This window comes from Canis aureus, chromosome 18 (genome assembly GCF_053574225.1).
Source record: "Canis aureus isolate CA01 chromosome 18, VMU_Caureus_v.1.0, whole genome shotgun sequence".
NCBI lineage: Eukaryota > Metazoa > Chordata > Mammalia > Carnivora > Canidae > Canis > Canis aureus.
The window spans coordinates 27,457,713-27,480,290 of NC_135628.1; the positions used below are offsets into that span (position 1 = coordinate 27,457,713).

Consider the following 22,578-nt stretch of genomic DNA (forward strand, 5'->3'; position numbering starts at 1 on the left):
CTTGCCCTGGGGAAGTGGAGATAGATTGGAAAGGGGCTCTGGGAAATTTACTGGTGTGATAAAAAGATCTTACATCTTAATTGGTCACACAGATGCATTCACTTTATCAAAACCCTTCAAACTTCTCATTTAAAGTCTGTTCATTTTATTACACACAAATGTAAAAATCTAAAAATATATTGTAGCTTATTGTCTAATTGGACTTTTTCTATTTAAATGTTTCATGCTATTTACATACTATCCAAAATTGATGCATCATGAATTATCCTTAAAGGATAGTATTAACTTGTGTGATGTCTTCCTTTAAGTAATGCACTCTCTTGCTCCAAGCAGTTCTTTCCAGAAAGGGACTTGGTAAATGCTTGTATACAGTATTTACACTTAAAATAGGCCAAAACATTTATAACCTTTCAGTCTTTAATTTGGATGACTTTTAGTGAATATTGTTTCAATGAAATATTAGGTATGTAAATAGATACCCCAATCATCTAAAACCCTGGGGCAGGGAAAGGTAACTAGATTTGCTTTGATATAGTTAATAGTAATTTTTAATGGTTCTATATCTATATCTATATCTATCCTTGAAGGTTCTGCAAGTAACAAAAACCAACTCTGGCTTATTTAAACAGAAAAGAATGTGTTGAAGAAAATGTGTTAGCTCTCATGGTAACTGTATTAGTTCCATTCCAAGATGCAGACACCAAGACTCTTAAAAATACAAGAGCTTCATTAAGAAAACACACCTCAGAAGAAAATTGGGAAGGACCTGGGTCAGCTAGAAGAGCCATCAGACCATGCAACAATCTGATATCTGGTGAAGGAAAGAAGGGTGAAAGATAGGGTGAAAGCTCCTTACTACAGTATTTTTCCCCCTTACTACAGTCTTAAATAGAGTTCAGTGAGGCCATCAGTCAGTCACCCAAAAGAGCACCTGTCCTAGAATTCTTGCTGAATACACTTATTGGCTCTGTAAGCCTATGCAAAGCATGGCCTGAGAACAAACTCAGTGATGGAATTCAGACCCACAACAGCTGAACACTTGGTTAATTAAACTTTATATAATTGGAGCTTTGTGAGACACACTCTCCTGGCCACATGTACCAAAAGAACTAAAGAACAAGACTCAGGGCTAAGCAGCCAAAAACAACTCTGGAAATCATACTGCAGACTGTCCGTCCAAGACATGACTGGCTCACCTCTAAGGATTGGATCAGGTAACTTAACATTGCTAATACTGAAAACACTAAATTCAGGATGGCACCACTACCAAAGCAGCCATCCCTGCTCTATGAATTGAATCTTCTTGGAATCTCCAATACAATAGAGGAGTTTTTGGCTTTGTTTGCATCACTAACACCTGCTTCAAAGTCTGAGACTGGTGAATTTGATTGATGAAATGTGGTCATTGCTCTGTACCCTGTACACTAAGGAATCCAGGAATGCAAATATCAGACACACTCCACTTCTAAATTGGGAGGGGGCCTTATCTCTCACGGATAGTTAAAGGTAGAATATTGAAAAGGTATGTGCTAAGCAGCCCCCCAAATGACAAATTTCTACTATAATATGTCACTAAGAATAGATGGAAATATTTCCCAAACTGCCAACCAGACATATACTGTGTCATTTTTTCCTTTGTTCAAGATCTAAACTATCTATATTCACCATGCATTAGGCCAAGGTATTTACCGATACATACATTTTTTTAAAAAGAGACATTGTTAGAAAGAATGAACATACTGCATAAGTCTAAAGAGGATAAGGCAACACATTTGTCAAACATCTGGAATATTCATTGAAAACCTTTCTGACGTGAATACTTTGACTATATCTGTAACCCTAATAATGCCAAAAGAAAATTCCCAGGTGCCAAATATTTCCTAACTTTGCTGATGTGTTTTAAAGACTCTACAGTTTAGTTGTTATACCCTATAGCTTTAAGGCCTTAATTTTAAAAGCTGCATGTAATTTTGCTAAAGGGCTATTTCCACAGCCAATCTGATTAAGTGCAACTTAAAAATTTCAGGCAATATATCTGAATGCACTGATTGAACAACCACAAAGACTTTACTTACAAAATTGAGCATAATTTTCTACCCTTAAATTTTAAAGGTAACTTATTCTTTTTATTTTATACCATTTTATTTTTCAATTTTGGCATCATAAGTTAATGCTAATGGTGCTAACTTAACAGAAAAATCCTCAGCCAAACTATACCATAAATGGATTTTCAAATGTAGCTACTATAAATACACAATGTACACAGGCAGAGATTATGAAAGAATTTTCTTCTAGGAATGCAACAAAAATATTTCCTATCCATAATTAGTTGATTGAATAGATGTAAAATAATTTACATAACTACATTGTGAAATTCTGAGTGCAAAGAAATTATGACAAATACTAAGGCATAAATAATTTCACAAAATCAGTTACATTTTTTTCTGAAAATGCAGCTAGAAGAAAATCATTAAAATTAATGTTGCAATATTTCAAATGCCTCCTTTGAGAAATTTCTAATCATTTAAATTATATCATATACTAGAAATTAAATAAATTTAATGCATAATATTTATCTCATTTTTGTTTACTATCTCACATTCAGCATGTTTTAAGAATGACCCAAGACTGTACGTGGCATGCCTCAGTTTGACATTTAAGTATTCATCCTTTCTTTCCAGTTGTTCTTCTAATAAACCATGTTTAAAATATGTTTGAAATCAAAAGCTATGTTATTATAACTATCAGCTATATAATTTCAGCTTCAGTTAGAGAATCAAATATTTATTTATCTTTTTCTTCTGAACTACATAGTCATATATATGATCATCAAATCTTTGGAGCCAATCCCTATCACCTTATTTTACCAACATTATGAGTTTTACAGTGAGTGAATTTGGACTACAGAGACCAAATAGAAAGGACTATTATGAAATAATTTTCTTCTAGGAATGCAACAAAAATATTTCCTATCCATAATTAGTTAATTGAACAAATGTAAAATAATTTACATAACTACATTGTGAAATTCTGAGTGCAGAGAAATTATGACAAATACTAAGGCATAAATAATTTCACAAAATCAGGTTTTCAAAAGCTGATTCATAAAAAAGATTCACAAAATCTTTTCATAATTCATAGTCTTTTTCAAAAAGATTCACAAAATCTTTTCATAATTCTTTCTTAAGAAACCAACTAGGCAGGCAATAGAAGTTTTCTAAGGCCATATCACTCATTAGTTGTGGATGTTACATGGGATACGATATATTTTGATTACTTTGCCTTTGTTTATTATAACATGTTGGATTCTTCTATTACAATAATTTGATGGTTGTTTTGCAGTTTAGGTGTTTTCCTTTACACAGGACAGAGGCTATATAAACACAAAGATTAAAATGTCCAAATAAAATTCATATGGTTTAATTCTCTGGACTGACCAAACCAGTACTCTTTAAGTGTATTATCATATTCATTTACCACTTTGCACATAGGTTAGCTGCTTACCAGATTATCTAGTAGAGTGGTTGACATGCCTAAAATTTCATGTTGTATAGCATAAAGTGGTGTTCTGTATAGATGGAAAATGTGAAGCAAAATGTGGCATACACTTTTACTTGCCTAATAATATCTCCCTCCCTCTGCCCTTCCTTGGTACTAGAAACTTGATTATACTCAAGGTAGTAATATATCTAGCTCCTAGCAATGAATCATGATTAACCCAAACCAATCATAATATTCCTATTGCTCATTGCCAAATATTTGATTTTTCCACTTTTATTATAATTATAAATAATCATATGATTGAGTTCCAGCCAATAAGACATAAAGGAAAGACCAATAGAAATATTTCTTAGAAGCCTCTAGCTGTCCTGATAAAAGAGATAGATATGGCAGGGCTCACTTGCCCCTCCTTTATACTTTAAATGTGGCCATGATTCCTAGAGCTGGTGCATCATTTTGCCATAATTAAGGAAAAGACCAAGAGAACTGCAGAGAAATCTATCTTGATGTTACTGTACCTATGAGCCAATATCAGGAGCTTCTATTTCTAGATTTAATTGCTACATGAAAAAGTATAAGCATAAACATTCCTTTGGTTAAATCACTGTAAGTCATGATTTTTGTTACATTTACCTAATATATTCCTAATTGTTGTACATGTAATTGTAATGCTGTACGTGCAATGCAAATACTATCATCATTTAGGAAGGCTTACTGCTATGATGTTTCCATCTCTAAGTACATATTCAATAAATATGTACGCAATGGGTTTTCAAAAAATTGATCTATTTAAAGTATGACAATTGAAAAACGACTATATTGAGGTTTGAAACTCCGCGTTGGGAGTTAACGCTCCAGCTCTTTTGCGCCCAAAAAAGGAATCGGGCCTGGCATCGCCTCCTCGCCCAGGGCCAGGCCCTGCCTCACCTTATTCCTCCAGGTTGAGATGGGCTCATCCAAGAGCGCCTCAGTCATTCCGGTGAGGCCCCTGCCACACAACAAGCTTCTGGCCCGAGTGGCAGACCCCTGTTCACGTACCGCCAGCAACCTGCGCACTCCCATCCAGGTGAAGAGCTCTCCACAGGTAAACCTACCAGCAGGCAAACAGCAGGAGGATCCTAATCAGGCCCAAGACTCAGATCCCCGCTCTCCTACCCTTGGCATTGCACGGACACCTATGAAGACCAGCAGCAGATTTCCCTTGAGGACCAGACGCCACCCTGGAGCCAGACTGAGCTCCCCTACAAGCAGGTGTCTTCCAAGGAAGAAGCAAGACAGCCCTCAGAAACTCCCATGGCCAGCCAGGACTAGGACAAGCTTTTGAGAGACCCTGAGACTCCCCAATCTTCAGGTTCTAAGCAAAACAGACAGAAAACAAAAGGCAAGGTACTAGGGAGATCTCCTCTCACCATCCTACAGGATGACAACTACCCTGGAACTCTACCACCACGACAAGGTAAGCAGTCTTCTCCCCTGAGTGAAAATGCTAGGGAACTAAAGGAAAGGGCCACTCTGAGATCTGGACAGACTTCTGAAAACTGGAGGCCAAGTGTGGGAGCAGGACGAGGACCAGGACAAGAAGAATCAGCATTTACCAAACTTGGTGGAGAACTAGGCCGAGTGTGGCCCCAGTGCTGGGCTCACCAGGGGACTCGTGACATAGCATCCCCTCAACCCCATCTTTCCTGGGAAGACTGGACTTTATGAACTCGCAGCTCAGAGACTGAGCATTTTCTTGGGTTATCTTTGTGTCTCACATTTTTCTTGTATATTAAAGAAAGTGTTTTTTTTTTTAAAGAAAAATGACTATATCTATACATTATAAAATAACTAAATGTCCATTTCTCCTGTCATATAAATAATACAAATAAAAATGTATTGTTTTTTTTTTTTCAAAATTTTATTTATTGATTCATAGACACAGAGAGAAAGAGGCAGAGACACAGGCAGAGAGAGAGGGAGAAGCAGGCTCCATGCAGGGAGCCCGACGCGGGACCTGATTCCAGGTCCCCAGGATCACACCCCAGGCTGCAGGCGGCGCCAAATTGCTGCGCCACCGGGGCTGCCCAAAATGTATTGTTTTTATATTATGATTTTGTCAATTTTGTGTACGGTATAATTCTTCTGAAAATGTGGAAGGACTAGTCATACTACCAAGAAATCACTGACGTGTGTGTGTGTGTGTGTGTGTGTGTGTGCCACGCACATACGCACACGTGTGTGGGCACATGCAAACCAAGTATTCAACTTGGCCTTTTAAACTTCTTTGGTTTTTCAAGTAAGACCATAAGCACTGAGATTACTAGCAATTAAGAGGCCCACTATTCAAAAATGCTTCTCTTCCTGTCTTAAGGCATGATTAATCCCAAAATGTGCCCTGTGCAGAAGCCATGGGCCCTCTGATTAACATCTACACTCTGTTTTCCCAGGTGAAGTGTCCTCATTGGGTGTGTTTTTTTCACAAGTGGGCTGCTCTCAGAAACCCCCACCTTCAAGAAATGTGTCCCTTATGCTGTATTTCAACTCAGCTAAGGTGAAATACTCAGGGCTCTGGACACGTGAGCAGCCTTCGTCCCTAAAGAGGATCCTCCTGACCAAGCATGAGGCTACAGGTATCTAGAAAGCCCTCTTCTCTTCTAGTGTGGCCTCCTGATCACTGTTTTTAACCTGTTCTAAGTTGCGAACTCCTCAGTTTTGAATAGAACAGGCATTCCTTTCTTTCTCACTCTTTAATCTTGTTTGGATATTTAGGCTAATTTCTTCATTTTCTAAATTTATTTCTGCCTAGGACTCTAACTCTACTTTGATTTACTCCAAACCCTGTATATATGGTACAGCCTCATGCAGTCTGAGTTCAGGGAAATGAGTCTAAATAGATGCCCAGGATATCTTTTCCTTGAAATGGGAAGAGGCATGAGGATTATATAAGATTAGCTGAAAATATAAATTCCAAAAGGCAAATAGATGAGTTTTTCTGTACAGGCTCTTATAAAATATCACTTGGTGCAGGGAAGAAAAAAATAAGATCTATAACAAATGTTTACTGAACTGAATCGAGAAACTAAATAAAGTATCTTCTACCTTAGAGTGTGACATGTTTCTAATCAAATATATTGGCTTAATCTATGCTATTATCACACATTTGAAGTACTTGTTAAACATTTTTGGTATAGGAATTTTGTATAAATGTAACAACCCAGCAGTAATAGCCTATAGAATTTTACTCATACCATTCATCATTATATTAATTGATATAGTTTTGATGTGATCAATACTAAAAATATTGAAGCTCTACTAAATATTTCTATTTGTATCAGTACTTAACATAGAATACATACAGTGCACAGTAATAACAAATAATTCTTAAAGCTGTTCAAGTAAAGAAAAAATTTAGGGGCATTAGGAAACTTTTTGAGATGGATATATTTATTGCCTTGATTGTAGTGATAGTTTCACAGGCATAAACATGTCTAAATTAATCAAATTATGTATATATATATATATATACTAAATATGTGCAGTTTTGCATGTCAGGTATATCTCAAGCTGTTTTATAAAAGAGAATATATACACTGATATGTATGTATCATGTATTATATGTATGTAATATATATATATCGAAACCAACAAAGTTTTATTTCTGCTTACACAAAATCACCCACTATTAGCAATACTAGCTTCAGTTCCCTATGTGGGATCTTATAAAGATTCTTTGCTAGCCTATGGAAACCTGGATTTCTAGGAAAGTGGTTTTTAAAGCCAAACTTGACAGAAATTTAATTTGTGGCATACTAAATGTAACTATTTTCTATTCCTCTTAGAAAAGTCAAAGGGTGATATAGCCATATGGGTTACAAATACATCAGCAGGCTAAATCTATTCCTGGAGCTCATTCATCATTATAACACCCCCTTGACATGGGAGGGTGACAAGGATTATTGTTCTTGTTTTAAATCTGATTGAAAAGTCCTTGACTGAACTTGGGTTATGGTTAGAAAGCAATTGGACTGGGCCCTCGCCCATGGTTTTACTTGAATGCAGATCTCTTAACACTAAGTTAAGTGTTCATTGCTACTAAAACCTGCACTTTCTAGATATCTAAGGGCTATGCTCACTCAAAAATTCTAATTCTAATTGAACTATGAAAGACAACTATGTCCTTTTAAAATTATTAGGAAAATTTTCAATAAAACCATAGAAAACACAGTATAATGAAATCATATCATTAAAACTATGATTTAAAGATCAGCAATCAGGCATCCCTGAGTGGCTCAGTGGTTTGGCGCCTCCTTTTGGCCCAGGGCACGATCCTGGAGTCCAGGGATCGAGTCCCACGTCAGGCTCCAGGCATGGAGCCTGCTTCTCCCTCCTCCTGTGTCTCTCCTCCCCCTCTGGGTGTGTCTATCATAAATAATAAATAAATAAATTGTTAAAAAAGATCAGTGATTATTACATCATATTTGCTTCACTAATCAACCTATTTATATTTTTTCTTATGCTTAGATGTTGTAAAGTAAATAACATTGATCATGACAATTTATCTTTACATTTAATTAAGGTATGCATTCTTTAAAACAAAAATATTTATGCTTTTATCAGATATAATAAAATTAATAATAGTTATCTAATATCATCTAATATCTAGTGCATATTTAAATTTTCAGAGCTAATAAATCCAGAGCTATGTTTTATAACTAGTTTGTTCAAACCAGGATCAGCCAAAGACTGTATGTATCATATGGTTGTTTTATCTCTAAAATATCTTGTACTGTGCTCTAGTTTCCTTTCCTCTAACTCTGCCCCCCCCCCCCTTTTTTAAGACATCAGCTTCTTGAGAAGAATGGGAAAGTAGTAGTCCTATATGCAGCCTTAGTTTCTGGTTTCTTGTGATTGGTTGCTTGTTCTGTTGTTGGACTTGTTCTTCTATACCTGGTATTTGCTATAAACTGGTCCAAAGAAATGACAGATTAAACATTTTTGGCAAAGATACTTCTTTAGTGATGCTGGAAAGTCCCTATTTATAATGGAAAAATAGTAGAATAAACCTAAGGTTTTAATTTGTTTTTACAGGGATAATATAATCATTCGTGATTTTATGGCAACTAATGGCCTCAAATACTAGGGACTTTGGAAGATTTTCTTATTCATTAGGTGACAATCTGGACCAACCCCTAGGTATTTAAAAGCTTTCAGGGGCTGGGATATGGAATAAACTTTGCAAAAATTCTGATGTCAAGAGGTTTCCATCTCAGTTAATAAAATTAAAAGGATCAAAAGGGGTTCTGAGAAATCTACAAAACCAGACTTGGAAAACATGCTTCTCACTCTGGATGGCACATACACTCAATGGAAGTTTCATGACTAAGAGACATATTCTAGACAAAAACAAAACAAAACAAAACAAAACAAAACCTGCTTAGTTTGGATGTCATATGGGCTTATTCTTGTGGTGCAATTACATATATTCAAAGCAACAGGAAGTTAACCTCGGCATCTCTTCTTCTTCAATTATGCATCTGTTCCCAAAACTATGGTTGTCATGACTCTGTTAGGAAACCTTTATTTTAGTTAATTTGGAAAAGTGCAAGGAAATAATTTTTCCACTTTTAATTCTTTGATTTTGAATCAAGTGCATAGAAAAGGAAAGATGGGGTAACTTTAATTCCCTTAAAGGAATAATAGAAGAAATTACAAATAAGCAAAGCCTAGTACAAAAACAACAGGAAAGGATATTGCTGTTCTTCTAATCTATAAGTAATATTCCGGTGCTCTTGATCCTTGTAGGTAATTCACACTGTAGTTTGCTCCCATGTTAAGATAGAATCAAGAAATATTTGTAAAGTCAAGGACTCATCCGTAGAAATGCCTGAACTCTTTAGCATTTTATTTCTTCCAGACCACACATGACTATATTTTAATTATGTTCTTCACATGTTCTTTAAATTATCTCCACCACCACATTTTTAAAGCTAACATTGATTCAGAGTTTATTTATTGCTGTTTCCAATTACTCCCTCAAGGTATTAACATAATGATGACGTCGGCCTTAAGAACTTTTTTCATCATCTTTTTTAAAAAATTAAGATGGAAGTATGCAAAATTAGGTTTAACTCTTCTTTGAATTTCAATTTTATATAGAGCCTGTACATACATCTGCCATACAGACATTAGTTTAGAGACTTTACAAATCTCTTCAAAAATTCTTCTCATTCAGCCAGAACCTTCTGCTTTCCTCATTTTTATTTTGACTCTGAAAGTCAAAGAAGCTTCTGCCAAATTAAGGTAAAAAGTGTTTTTTTCTTTGCTAGTTACACCAGACCCAGCCTGATGAGTAACTTGTGTTATTCCAATATGGCAAATGGATATTAAACAACACTTCGTCTGTCTGAAAATCTTTGCTTAAGGATACTGGCATAAACTATTTGCTATGTGAATTCTATAGACAAATTTTATATATCAAAATAAGAGTTTCAACTTAGCACACATATTCCTGTTTGTCATTCATTTTAAAAATATTTTTCAGCACCTTGTACTATGCCAGGTCTATAGTAAAGATTCTCAAACATTAGTGTTTCTATGGAAATTTTCTAGGGAAGGAAGTTTCCAACCACATCCTTGAAGACTCTTTAAGAAGCTCTGGGGTGGTTCCAAACATCTGCATTTCAAACAAACACTCCAGTTGTTTCTGGCACAGATGGTCAATGGCACATACTGTTAAAAACACAGTCTACATGTATACAAGGATTTTAGATGTAAAATATAAAAACTAAAAAGAAACAAAAGTCAGGTAAATGGCCAACATATAAGATACTATGGGATAGTACCATATAAGTGGTAAAAGCATAATAGTATTTCACAGGATAGTCTAATTGAATAAATTATGTCATATTCTATGTTACTCAATATGCTATTCAATAAAATTAGGAATTAAAAATATTTATTATAATAGACAAATATCTAGAGATCTTTAAAATTGAATTATGTACTTGCTTTAAAAATATAATTGTCTCATGAATAAATAAAATCTTTAAAAAAAAAAGAGAGAGAGAGAGACACCTGGGTGGCTCAGTAGTTGGGACTCTGTTTTCAGCTCAGGGCATGATCCTGGAGTCTTGGGATCGAGTCCCACATCAGGCTCCTTGCAAGGAGCCTGCTTCTCCCTCTGCCTATGTCTCTGCCTCTCTCTGTGTCTCTCATGAATAAATAAATAAATCTTTAAAAATAAATAAATAAAAATAAAAATGTGATTGTATGGCTCAAGTCAATACGTTAAATTACATAATAGTCAAGCTTATTTAGACTCACTAAGGCTCTATACCTATTTTGCACCAGATTCCCTTCAACTAATTACTTTCATCACAGTTGGAATTTCAGCTGGTACTCTATGTTTTGGTCTGGGAAATATTCTTTATATTCACTGAACGTAAGGGATTTAACTTCTATTTTGCCAAAAAAAAAAAAAATTGCAAATAAAATTATCCCAATCTATAGCTCTTTCTTCTCTATGTTCATTTGTTTTGTATCAGTTAGTTATTCCTGGATAACAAACTACCTCAAATTTCATGGCTTAAATCAAAAACATTTTTAAAAATATTTTTTAGCTCAAATGCTGTAGGTTGGTTTGAGCTGCCTCTCATGTTCTATAGGGGCCTACTCAAGCATCTGTGACCATAAGGTGGTTGGCTAGGGACTAGCCAGTCCAGGAAAACCTCATTTAGATGTCTATAAATTAGCATCCTATCAGCCAGAGTGAAGCAGACAACTAGGGTTCATTTGGCTCATGGTAACTAGTAACATACAGAAAAGTGTACTATGGGAAAGTACTTCAGCACAGTGAGGATGACATTTTATAAGGTATCACGTGCAGCAAAGCTGTAAAATACTAAATGATTATAGTGCACACGTCATACCAATTAGAAATCTGGGGCCTTAATTCAAAACAATCATGAATTCCAACTGTTGGATGCCTAAACACTTAGCATATAGCAAATATAGCCTCTTAAATGATGGTATATTCTGGCATATGTTAGTGGTCTCTTCTATTAAATCTGCACTCACTAGAAAAATTACTATCAGTATCTTCTTAAAAGTTAGTAAAAAATAAATATACAGTCTATGGATAAATGAATGAACAGGTAAGAGCCTGTTCACAGTCAAGAAATATGACTAGAATGGAGAAGGAATGATAAAGTGGAAGACCAACAGATAAATATAAAACCTACTACTTATTTCCATATGTATTTTACTGTTTAATATAATTTTTAATCTAAAAGTGTTGAGATCATACATATATATATATATATTGTTTTCTCTTATAATCAAAATTTAAACTCTTCACACGGACTTCTTTTTTCTCTTTCATTTACTCTAATATGGTCCATAATGAAGGTTATGATGTCTGGTTTATTCACTTCTATAATTGTGGTGTCTTGCAAGTGCCTGATCCATATTAGTAACAATAACTCATGAACAAATTAATTCCTTTTTCTTGAATATTTTTGGAACAAAAGTATAGTTGCTAAATAGAAATGAGTGCAAGCAATAACATGTGTAAAAGAAAAAAAATTAAGAGATTTTTGGATTGTCTATAACAAGAATTAAATCCCCATTGATCCTCCTCTATATCACTTTTCCTTGTTAAATTATTTTCCTTTCTAGTAATTGTCATTTGGCCATAAGTAGAAATGATTATGATTGGGCAGGTTCATTTTATTCCTACCTATGTTTGAAAGGATTTCTGTTTCAGCCAACAAAATAGTAAGAAAAGAGTATCAAGAGATTCATAAAATTTAAGATCTCTAATTTTGAAACATATTGGGCAAATTATGTACTGTAACAAAAATACTATGACATGACTTATTACAAAAGGTGTTTCAGAACTGGAAATCTGGCAGATCTATGTATGCATTTTTTTTCAAGCATTCTTCAAAGTCATCAAGGGACATGTCAATTGGATGACCTAAAAAAATCAGGTTCAAAATTCATAGGCCCTGTATAAAATCAGAAACCAGCCCAGGCCTCAATAGAACTATTCCATTTAACATTCTGAAGACATTTAATTTTTAACAAACTTTTGACTTTTTTCCTGATCAAAATATAAACTCCTGACTTTTTTCCTGATCAAAATATAAACTGATTTACAAACTTTCGTTACCTAAATTGTTATTGGTTTAAGTGCATATTGGGAGTTTTTTACCGTAACAATCAAGCAGGACTGCTATGATGACACGTTATCATCTTTTCAAAATGAAAATTGTAGACATTCCTATGCCAGTATAAAAAAAAAAAAAGTAACAGAGTTTTTTGTATTTTTCTATTTGAGCCTAGAGCCCAAGGGCATATGATTTAAAGGCATCTCATAAATAGATGGTGACCACACTATTTGAGAGTAATCATAGATTAACAGCATTTAAGCAATCATAAAGTGAGAATGAACATTATCCCATATATTTTGGGACATCATGATGAAATGAAAGCCTAGAAGTCAAAGGAGAGAGACAGAAAAACTTATTTAAAATACACAGGACAAAAGAATTTGGACATATAACACATTCATGGCCCATTCCTTAAGAATCACTAGAATAACTGTATAAACAGCATAAAGAGGGAGGAATCAGAGAGGATTTTGTGAAAGTTTCATAATGGTTTTTTGAATTAAGGAAGAGATACAGTCTGACAGAGCAGCGTGTGAAGGTGAGAAAGTGATAGATAGATAGATAGATAGATAGATAGATAGATAGATGTAAAATTAGGGATGAGTAAAAAGTTTACCTTCCAAACAAAATTAAGAGCATTTGTTGCTAGTAGACCTGCTCTGCAAAAAATATTTTAAAAAATTCTTGAGAAAAAAATGACATAGGTTAGAAACTTGGATCTAAACAAAGAAAGGAAGAGCATCAGAGAATAAGTAAAGGTAAAATTTTATTTTCTTATCCTTAATTGACCTAACAGATAATAGTTGGCTCAAAATAATAATAGCAATAATATATTTGTGTGTACATATATGCTTACACATAAGTAAAATGAAAGACAATAATGATACAAGAGGTGAAAGGGAAAATTAGGAATAATTTGTTGTTACAAGGTACTTGTGCTACCCATTATTTGAAAGTGGACTTGGATTAGCCATAAATATATGCTGCAAGCTCCGAAAAAAAAAAAGCAAGTATAATTGATAAAGTAAGAAAAATTAAATGATGAGGTGCCTTGGTGGCTCAGTCGATTAGGCATCTGACTTTTGATTTCAGCTCAAGTCATGATCTCAGGGTCATAAGATGGAGCCCCAGTTGGGCTCCATGCTCAGCTCATATGCTTGTCCCTTTCCCTCCCTCTCTACCCCCACCCCCACTCATGTGCTACTCACTCACTCTCTCTCTCTCCCTAAAATAAACAAATAATTTTTTAAAAAAGATTTAATGAAATCATACAAAATGCTCAATAAAAATCACAAAAAAAGTAGAAAAAAGTGTGAAAATAGGAACAAAAGACAAGGGCAACAACTAGAAAATAGTAACAAACACAATAGATATTAATCTAGCTATACCAATAATTACCTTAAACTTAAACATCAATGATCTAAATACACCATTAAAAGACAGAGACCATCTCTTTCAAAAAACAAGCCTCAAAAATACGTAATCTACAAGAAACCCACTTGAAACATAAAAACGCATACAGATTAAAAGTAAAGGGATAGAGAAAGATATACCACAGTAACATTAACAAAAAAAGCAGAAATAACTGTATTAATTATAGACAGAGCAGACTTCAGATAAAGAAATTTATCAGGGATAAAGAGGGGCACTATTTAATAATAAAGGGATAGATACTCCAAGAATACATAACAATTCTTAATGTGTATGCACCTAACAACAGAGCACCAAACTATGTAAGGCAAAGCCTGATATATCTGTAAGGATAAACAAATGGATATGCTGTTATACTTGAAGACTTTAACAACCTTTTATCTGAAATGGACAGATACAGCAAGTGGAACATCAGGAAGGCCACAGTTGACATCAACAGCACCATTAATTGAAGGGATATAATTGACATTGATTGACTACTTCATTCAACAAGAGCAAAATACACGTTCATCTCAAGATCACAAGATAGACAACATCTTGAACCATAAAATACCACTTAACAACTTCAAAATAATAGAAATAATATATTATTATCTTTTTTCGGACCACAGTGGAATTAAACTAGAAGTCAACAAAAGAAAGATTACTGGAAAATCCTCTAATACTTGAAGATTAAAAAACATACCTCATATAAGCCAAGCAATAAATCTCAAGAGAAATTTTAAAATATATATACTCTCAACTAAGTGAGAAAAAATACAGCTTATCAAAATTTGTGGGATATTATCAAAAGCAGTGTTTAGAGATGGCATTGAATGCATATATTTAAAAAGAAGAATTTAAAATCAACAATCTAAGGTTCTTAGAAGACTAGAAAAAGAAATACAAATTAAATCCAAAGTAGGCAGAAGAAAAGAAATAATAAAAAAATTAGAGCAGAAATCAATGAAATAGAGATAGAAAACCATTAGAGAATATCAACAAACCCAAAGCCAGTTCTTTGAAAAAACCAACACAATCGATAAGTCTTTAGTCAAGTTAGCTAAGAATAAAAGACATAACTAGCTCGTATCCGAAATGAAAGAGGTGACAACACTGCAAATCCCATGGACAACAAAAGAAAAATAAAAGACTATTATGAACAACTTTATGCCCTCAAATCTGATAACCTACATGAAACAGACCAATTCTTTGAAACACATGATGCTCAAATTCACATAAGAGGTAATAGACAATCCAAATAGGACCATATCTATTAAAGAAGTTGAATAAACAAACAACTTTCCAAAATAAAAAGCAATAGGCACAGATGAGTACACTGGAAAATTTTATTACACATGTGAGGAAGAAATTATAACAGTTCTCTACAATCTCTTCCAGAAGGTAGAATCAGAGAGAATACCTCTTAACTCATTTTGCAAGACCAGTATTAACCTAAATTCAAAGGGAAAAAAAACACCACAAGGAAAGAAAGCTACAGACCAATATATCTCATATACATAGATTCAAAAAATCCTCAAAAAAATACTGTTAAATCAAACCCAAGAATGCATTAAAAAATCATATGCCATAACCAAGTATGATTTATCTCAGGTATACAAGCTTGGTTCAATGTTCAAAAATCAATTAATATAATCCATCACATCAATAGGTTAAAAAAGAAAAATCACATGACCATATCAATAGATGCAGAGAAAACATATGACAAGATCCTATATACATTCATGATAAAAACTTTCGGCAACCAAGAAATAGAGGGGCAAGTCTTCAACTCGATAAAGCCTATCTATAAGAAAATCATACTTACTGGTGAAAAACTCACAGATTTTCTGCTAAGATCAGGAACAAGACAAGGATGTCCCCTCTAACCATTGCTTTTCAACACTGTACTGGAAGTTTTAGATAATAAAAGGGAAGAAAAAAAAAAACTTTGATTTAGGTAGAAATCTAAAAAAATCTATAATAAATAGTTCCTGGAAAGGAACTATTAAGCAATTACATCAAGGTTATAGGATACAAGGTTAAAATACAAGGAAATATATACTATTTGGCAAATAGATAGCAAAATATAAACTCTATTTACAGAAGACTTCCCAGAAAAAAAAAAAAATGAGAGTACAGGAAGTCAATAGAGAAGTCCAATACCGTGCATTAGGGAAATCTTAAAATTAACAGGAGAAAGGCACAGGAAAATTAAAACTTTTCCCCATATTTTCACCTTAAATAATTAATATAAAAGGACCATATTATCCATTGCCCTCATGAGTTTTTCTTTTTGTTTTTTATGTACAGATTATTTTATTCTAAAAATGTAGCAATTACAAATCAGTCTGTTGTAAAATCAATGCTACGTTAGCATGAATGTAATTCCAAGTTTTAAAAAAACCTGATCAATTTCAGGCAGGAATAAGCATTAAGGCATGATGTCACTGAAGTTATTTTCAAGAGATATCAATGCATTAAATGTGTTTTTCCTATATGGAACTGAGAAAAATTAAAATTTCTGGGTAGATTATCTTTTCTTCTTATATAATTACAGCCATATTTTTATATAATAAGACCATGAGATGATATATGCAAACATACTAATTTCACCAAGACTTTATCTTATCAAATAAAATCCTATTTCTGCCAGAAACTTTCATTCTAGTCATTTTAAGTGAATAATCCAACCCAGCACCAAAAACAAATACATTTTCTTTTACATCATTGTTAAGCCCTACCCTTACTTCTCCCTAGGGCAATAGCATTAGAAGCCACTGCAACATTATTTGCGATAGAAACCTGGATTATCATTTTAAAGACATAAAATGTACCTAGCACAGGAGAATCTTCTATCCAGCAAAGAGTGGGTATGTGTGCAAACACCACGCTTTGCTTCACAGGTGGAGAGCAACTTAGGGCACGACTCTCATAGATTGGCTTTCTCCCTGGCAGCCAGGTGAGACTCATGCTGCATAAAGATGTGAATCGCATCTTAGGTTTCTCATCATTGTATTTGTCCAAAAAAGCCTGAATGCAGGCCCGGTAGTCAGGGTGGTCATCACTGAATTTCTTGACTGCTTTCTTCTGCATGAAAAGTTGTGTATCCTTCAGATGGCCAGCAACGTTCTTGCACAGGTGTTTCCTCTTCACCAAGTATCTTCAAATAGAACATCCACACCTGAGTGACATTATCTTCATTGGCACTGTTGAAACGCTGCACATCCAGAGAACATTGGTTGCTATGCTCTAGGACACAACACTGTTGTTCAGGAGCACTAAAGCTATTGGGGTAGTAATTTGGAGCACTACCCTGATTGTTGAGCTTGCACATGGGGCCATCATGCTGGTAGTTGGTCACCCCAGCACAGAAAGGACAGTTCGCAGGTATCTGAAGATAATTGGGTTCTAGGTGGTGGCGGTGACAGGACAGTCAAAAAGACGGCCCTGAAGCATTTTGCCAGGGCTGGGCTCAATGCCAGGTGGCATGTTGCTTGGGTCAAATGTAGGCTGTTCAACCTCAGTAAAGTAATTAACTGGATTCCGGTTTAAGACCAGTTTACCAACTGGGATGAGAGGGTAGTCTTGGTGAGGCCAAATCTTGGTAAGATCAAATGGATTGAATGGAAAGGTATCTGCCAGACTGAAAGTCATGACTTAGATATAAAATGTCCAGGAGGGGTAGTTGACTGTGGCAATGGCATTGAAAAGATCTTGGAGGCTGTAGTCTGATCTTCATGAGAAAGTCTTGCATCTTCCACAGAAAAGTTTTTGATGCTCTGGTCTGTCTTATAATGGAATTTGCAATAAACTGCCTCTTCTGCCACATTAACCAGCTTAAAAGTATGCGATCCATATCCATTCATGTGCCTGTGTCCATCTGGAATCCCTCGATCACTGAACAAGAAGGAAACCTTGTGCAGAGACTCAGGGTGCAGGCTCCAGAAGTCCCAGACCATGTCCGGATCCTTCAGGTGTGTTTGAGGGTTTCTCTTTTGACTATGGATAAAGGATGGAAACAATATGGCATCTCTGATGAAGAAAATGGGGGTGTTATTTCCAACTAGATCCCAATTACCATCCTCTGTGTAAAATTTCACTCCATCCCACGAGGATCATGAATTGTGTCAGCCGGGCCTGACTCTCCAGCAACAGTGGAGAATCGAACCTCAATGGGAGTCCTCTTTCCAATATGCTCAAATACCTTTGCTTTGGAGTATTTAGTAATGTCATGCGTGACCTCGAAGTAGCCAAAAGCCCCTGCTCCTTTAGCCTGCACAACTCTCTCAGAGATTCTCTCCTGGTCACAGTGAGCCATTTCATCAGTGAAAGCCACATCCTGAACAAGAAGGGGCCCACGAGGCCCTGCCGTCATAACATAAGTTTGTCTCTATTGGATTGCCAGCCCCAGTGGTCAGGACGTCAGGTTTCTGTGCGGCCTGCTGCTCCTTCCAGAGCTTCATCTGGTCGCTGACTGGATCCCAGCTGTCTGCCATGGTGTCCCACCAGCTTCGCAGAACGTTGCAGGTGGCCTCGGCTCCCACGTCTCCACCCTCAGCGGACGAGCCCGGTCTCAAGTTTTTCTTTTTGACTGAAGAATTCCTAATACCTTTAAGTAATGAAGCAGAACACAGAAATTGCCAGATATTTTTGGTGGTTGCTAGCCTGACCAAGTAAGATCGATCTCTTTTTTATTTTCAGATCTAGGCATTTGTGATTTATTTAGTAAGTGTAATCTCTAAATGAATATATTTAAATTTGAATATCTTATTGTTAAGAAAGTATGCAGGGAAAACAAGACTCTTTCCTCTCATTGTGGGATACCCACTGCTTCGTTGCCTTCAAGATTCAGTTGAAAGCTTAACTCTTCTGTGAGCTTTTCAAACCGACAGCAATCATTTCTTCCAAATTCTTTCAACATCTGTTAAACCTTTTGTACTATGTCACCTAGCATTCATATCAGAAAGCAGGGAAGAGCATGGTCGTTGGGATCAAAGGCCTAGGTTTTAATCCTGGCTCTGCTTTACATTGGATACTTTGAGCAAGAAATTTAGCCTCTTGAAGCATCAGTTTCATCATCCAAAAAATGGATGGTACAAAATGTCTTCTTATGGATTTATTATTACAACTAAATTAGGTATTTGTGCAATGCTTATCCCAATATCAAGTAAGACAGTAAATTTTTAATAATTTGTAATTCTTATGTTATAGATAATTCTTATTTTACCAATCAAATTTCAATGTGATTAAGAGCAAGATTTATAACTATTACTTAGTATTAGCAGTAATAGCCACCACCATTCATTGGGTGTTGACCACTTTATATGAAATATCTTACAAAAATTAACGATAGCCCTATAATGAAGTTATTATGATCTCCATTAACATTTGAGAAAACTGAGTCTTGGAGAGGTTGAGAAACTTACTTAAAGTTATAATGTATTAAATAGAGAACTTGGATTACATTCTAAAGCCTATGAAACTAACAGCAGAACACAGCACAAAGAGTAGAACCTAAGCTTAGTTTGTATTCATGTAGATGTCAATAGGTCCTTGTGGACCTTATCAAAAAGATGTGAATCAACAGTCTGATTGTTACTCCTGAAGAAAATACCACTTGTGGTAAAGAAGCAAGGCTGTCAGAACTAAGCTGCAGAAGAGAATCAGAGTCTAGTGTCCAGTTCCTATTCTCTCATCAACATAAGTCACCTTAAGCAATGCTAATATCCCCCCTAGCTTTATTTGATCTCAGCAATAAGGGGAGCAGAACAGTGCTGTCATATTGGAATGAAACACTATCATACAGAGAATACTATAGAAATGCTACTGTGTGCATGTATTTTATGCAGACAGTACTGAATGTTAACCAAAGCATTGTGAAACAAATTCAAGGAAAGGACAGGTTATTAACCTAAATGCTATTTAATAAAACCTTGCTTTGTGGAAAAAATGAGACAAAGGGTATTAAAAAAGGATGCTAGAAGTCATATTATGGAAAATGATAATTTAAGAAGGTGTCAGGAGGATCCATATCTCATAGAAGGTCCTGGGATATTTCCCATTGACCCATTAGCTTGATAAATCTGAAATGTGAAGATAGTATAGAACACAAGAGCTGAGAAGCAGAGCAAACTTTAAAAGTGATGAGGGGACCCAAGAGCAATTAAATACAGAAGTGAAATGCTTGTATGAGGATTTTCCTTTTTTACATATTTTGACAAATTTGTTCACAGAGTTTAGTTGTTGGCAGAGTCCCCTTAAACTTCAGTGGATATATGAATTATAAAAGAGACAATGAAAAAGGTACATTAGAAATATAAACAGTCCCTATTAAAATATACATTTTTCTACTTTCTGAAGAAATGACATTCCATCTACTTAATTGTGTGCATAGGAACATCCTTTTGAAGAGATTAGGAAATTGCTGTATCAAGTATAATTTTGACTTGCATCTTAGCCAACCAAAAAGAAAAAATAATGAGGGGTGGGAAAAGGAAATAGAAAGCCAATTATATGCTGATTTGCTAATGTTATTTTTCAGATTAAATGCCACTTCAAGTTACAAAACCTCTGGTACTTGAAGCTGTCAGTTTTCTGAGCGCTTTCTTGAGAAGTCTTGTCTTAGCAAAGAGAATGTTGAAACACAGGGCCCCTCAGGGGGCCAACCAAACTTTGACAGAGGTTTAACAGTCCTTGAAATTATATCCCCAAACCTTAGAAAGCCTGCTGATTCAGTGGGAAAGGACATAAGCTGAGCAAGTTATAAATAAACTCTTTTATCAGAGGCAATGGTGTCATGGTGACTTCAAAGACCAAAGCACGGATAGTAAGTTCTCTGATGTTCTGAAGACAGTAAGAACTTTATTATATTGGTCAAGCCAGTCTTGGATCTAAGCTGAAATCTGATAACACTAATGGGTTTTTTCCCCTCTATTTTTATAATTTTGAATAAATTTCTAGTCAATCAAGGTCACTGTGTCATTAAATTAAAAAAAAACAAGATAATGTTTTATGATATCTTATTATCATTTCTGTCCCCAAAGGAGTCAAGATTTTCTAATTATGAATACCAACACATAGGATACTCCTCATAGTAAAAATCTGTTCTGGGCAACAAGTTAAATTCGTGAAGAGGCATGGACTAGATTGCTTCTACAATGCCCTAAAAAACATGAGATAGTTCAATGTGCCTTTCTTGGTCCCATAATAATTATGAAGGAAATAAAACACAAAGGGAATGTTGAGAGTTGGATTTAGTGAATTTAATTCCTGAGAAGGTCACTCTAGAGTCTAAGAGAATGATGAAGATAAATTTAATGTTAATAATAGCTAACAAATGTTATTCACAAGGCAAATATATATGATTATCCCTTGATCAATATATATAGAAAGATTTTAAAATATTAGCTGGAAAATAATATTACAGACTTTATAAAAGTGATTACCAACAATGACCTAGCACATAAAACTTGAGACTTCTACATCGACTACCATGTATTAGAGAAAAATCAAGAATAAATTTAATTATGACATAATGTGGCTGTAACAGTCAACTACAGTTAAGATCTGTGTAGTATCTGCTTATGACCCTATTGCCAATTGGAGTCAAGTGCACAGGTCTCATAAACACTTGAGTGTGTGTGTGTGTGTGTGTGTGTGTGTGTGGTTGCAAAGAAAATCTTGTCGGAAAGATACTCCAAAAGAGCTCAACAATGAAGAATATTATCATTGACAAAGGAAAGGAAATAGGTTGAAGCCTTGCTGGCATCTGAGGAAACTTTACTCCATTCAGAACTTTTAGTACAAAGGTATTAGAATCATTTTTGTTGCACAAAAATAAAAGTAAAACAAAATAGCTGTGTTTGTGTCTTATACGAGAGAAGCAATCCCTAACTTAGTTCTGCAGAATTGTTAAATGTTGGGAACATACTCTTCAATGCTCCATGCACATTTCTGGGAGAAGCATACTCTTTCTGCTAACTCATATGTATTTCATGTCACAGTAGTTCACAGAAAAACAGAATGGACAGAGTATAAACAATCACAAAGAAAATATGTAATTTTTAAAAAGTAGTATTTGCTATTGTTTTAACAAAATGAAAAACATGTGTTCACTGTGTTTTCTTAGCTCTATAATTCTCTTTCAGCTTTGCTATAAATTCAGTGCCTTTCTTTGTGGGCTATCAACATGGCCTGCCTGCAATTTCTAAGGAGAAGACCCATAATGTAAATAAATGAATAAATAAAACAATGACAAACGTGATATGATATGAAGGAAAACAAACAGGAGACTAGTATTTAAAAAAAAATAACAACAGGATTTAAACAGTAAATATCTTCCTAAGAAAGTGATATGTGGGCTGAGATCTTAATATATATAAGAGGAGAACATTGCAAGAAAGGGGGACAAATACCAAGAAGCAACAAAGCATTTACAAAATATCCAAAACTCATTTACGAAAATCCTAAATAAAACAGAAGGATCAACAAACAGAAAGACTTGTTGGCT

The 22,578-nt window shown here is 34.9% G+C and overlaps 2 pseudogenes; one reads left to right on the forward strand and one right to left on the reverse strand.

Annotated features, from left to right (window-relative positions):
- The first annotated feature begins 4,447 nt into the window (after positions 1-4,447).
- On the forward strand, positions 4,448-5,116 carry LOC144288316 (cell division cycle-associated protein 3 pseudogene; annotated as a pseudogene).
- Positions 5,117-16,923: 11,807 nt separating this feature from the next.
- LOC144288317 (catalase pseudogene) lies at positions 16,924-18,565 on the reverse strand (annotated as a pseudogene).
- Between the last annotated feature and the right edge of the window lie 4,013 nt (positions 18,566-22,578).